The 2,391-nt window shown below is 43.0% G+C and overlaps 1 non-coding gene across 1 annotated transcript; it reads right to left on the minus strand.

Moving 5' to 3' along the window:
- Positions 1 to 1,262: 1,262 nt before the first annotated feature.
- Positions 1,263 to 1,369, minus strand: LOC118760291 (U6 spliceosomal RNA). Its single transcript, XR_004996692.2, has one exon. It is a non-coding gene; the product is annotated as a U6 spliceosomal RNA (small nuclear RNA).
- Positions 1,370 to 2,391: the final 1,022 nt, after the last annotated feature.

Here is a 2,391-nt window from a genome sequence, read left to right on the forward strand (position 1 = left end):
CCCTCTCCCCGAAGTCCCCTCCCCTCCCCTCTGTGCCTCCTCCACTTTCACAGTGTGTGTTTTTCATGAATTTTCCCAAGTCCGTCATGCTGCCCCTGAAGTGTCTCCCAGCCTCGTAGGAGACTGTCGGTCTTTTCCAACAACACTGATAAAAGAGGCATTCACCATCTCAGGTCATTGTAAACAATCACTCTGATGGACAGTTGATGAATGAACTATGTCACAAGATCTTATTGCAAAAGGTGCAGTTAAGTAGGAAGTAGCAAAAGGTCAGATTCACATGTACTATTCCCTAGATTTGACATCATAATATCTTCTATTAGAGCAAACATATGATATGGGACCTTTTGGGATTGGCTCATTTCCTTTAGCATAATAGTCTCTAGTTTGACCCATTTGGCCACGATGAATTATATTTTATTTTTCTTAATAGCTGAGTAGTATTCCATAGTATAGATGAACCACAGTTTCTTTATCCAGTCCTCTGTTGATGGGCATTTAGGTTGCTTCCACGTTCTTGCAATTATTGATTGTGCTGTGATAAACATTGGGATGCATGTTACTTTCTCATGTAACAAGTCTTTTGGATCTATTCCTAGAAGTGCTGTTGCTGGGTCATATGGCAGGTGGATTTTTAATGGCCTAAGTGTTCTCCAGGCTGATTTCCATAGTGGTTATAGCAGACTGCAATCCCACCAGCTGTGGAGTAGGGTTCCTTTTACTCCCTGAAACTTCACCAGCAGGTATTGCTGGGAGTTTTCTGTATGTGGGCAGTTCTTTCTGGCGTTAAGTGGAACCTCAGTGTTGGTTTTATTTGAATTTCCCTTACTGCCAGAGAGCTTGAGCATTTTTTTCACGTGTCTGTTAGCCATTTGAATTTGTTCCTTTATAAAATGTCTGCCTATTTCCCGTGCCCATTTCTTGACTGGTTTGTTTGTTTCGATGTTATTATTGTTCTGGAGTTCTTTGTATATTCTGGAAATTAGCCCTTTGTCTCCTGTCTAGTGTGCAAAGATCCTCTCCCATTCCGTTGGTTGTGTTTTTGCTTTGTTGAGCGTTTCCTTTGCTGTGCAGAAGCTTCTTGGCTTAACGTAGTCCCATCTGTTTATTTTGGTCTTGACTTCCTTTGCTTTTAATACTTTTTCTAGGAAGTCAGTGCCTACACCTGTATCTTGCAGAATATTTCCAACTTTTTCCTCCAAAAGTTTGATGGTTTCTGGGTGTAGCTTTAGGTCTCTTATCCATTTAGATTTGATCTTTGTAAAAATATGGGATGCTTCACGACTTTCCGTGTCATCCTTGCGCAGGGGCGCTGCTCATCTTCTTTGTATCATTCCAATTTTGGTACCTGTGCTGCCGAAGTGAGCTCTGCTCTCTCGCCTGCGATGTCTTCCTATCCTATCCTCGTTTGTGGACGGCTTCTCAAGATGGCCTCGCGTGCCATCCCCGCCTCTGTAGGAGCGTCCTGCGTCTTCTGATCTTAGAGCACGCAGTGGGTGAAGCTGCACTTGCGGTGCTGGTATAGCATTTTGGGACATTCATTTCATCCCCCAGTGCTTGTCTTCCGATGCAGCTTCCTGTTAAAATGCATGGGGAAACAACAGAAGATGCCCCAAATGTTGGGCCGCAGCTCTCATCCAAATGAGACTGGAGCAGTCTGGCCGAGCTCAGCTTCAGGGCCCTTTGGGGAGTGAATCAGTGAAGGGAAGATCGCTATTTCTCCCTCTCTCATAGTCACTCTACCTCTCCAAAAATATATACATGAATAGCTAATTAATGAAAGAATCGTGAATGTCTGAGGTATAAATTTGAGTTTATGAAGCTCATCACGGATCGTCACGGTATCTAATGATGCATATGAATGGAACAAGGAGATCAATTTACACTTCAGCCTTAAGGGTAGCTGTTTTTGTCTGCTCACATACAGTCAATGTATAAATACTTGCAAATTGTTAAAATTATGGTAATATATCATTCTTTTTTAAAAAAAGATTTATTTAGTTTTATTGGAAAGGCAGATCTACAGAGAGAGAAGAAGAGACAGAAAGGTTTTCCATTTGCTGGTTCACTCCCCAGGTGGCTGCAAGGTAGCTGAGCTGATATAAAGCCAGGAGTCAGGAGCCTCCTCTGGGTCTCCAACATGGTGCAGGGTCCCAAGGCCTTAGGGAAGTGGAATAGCTGGAACACGAACTGGTGCCCACATGGGATCCCGGCGCATGGAAGGCAAGGATTTAGCCACTAGGCTGTCGCACTGGGCCTAGTAGTATACCACTGATTTGACAGAGTTGTAAACCAAAGTTTGACAAAACTACATTTGTATCAAAACTGATGCATACAAGCACTTCCTTTTTTCTTTGTTTTTGTTTTATCCCCCTTTGTGAATTTCAGCTC

This window comes from Ochotona princeps, chromosome 27 (genome assembly GCF_030435755.1).
Source record: "Ochotona princeps isolate mOchPri1 chromosome 27, mOchPri1.hap1, whole genome shotgun sequence".
NCBI lineage: Eukaryota > Metazoa > Chordata > Mammalia > Lagomorpha > Ochotonidae > Ochotona > Ochotona princeps.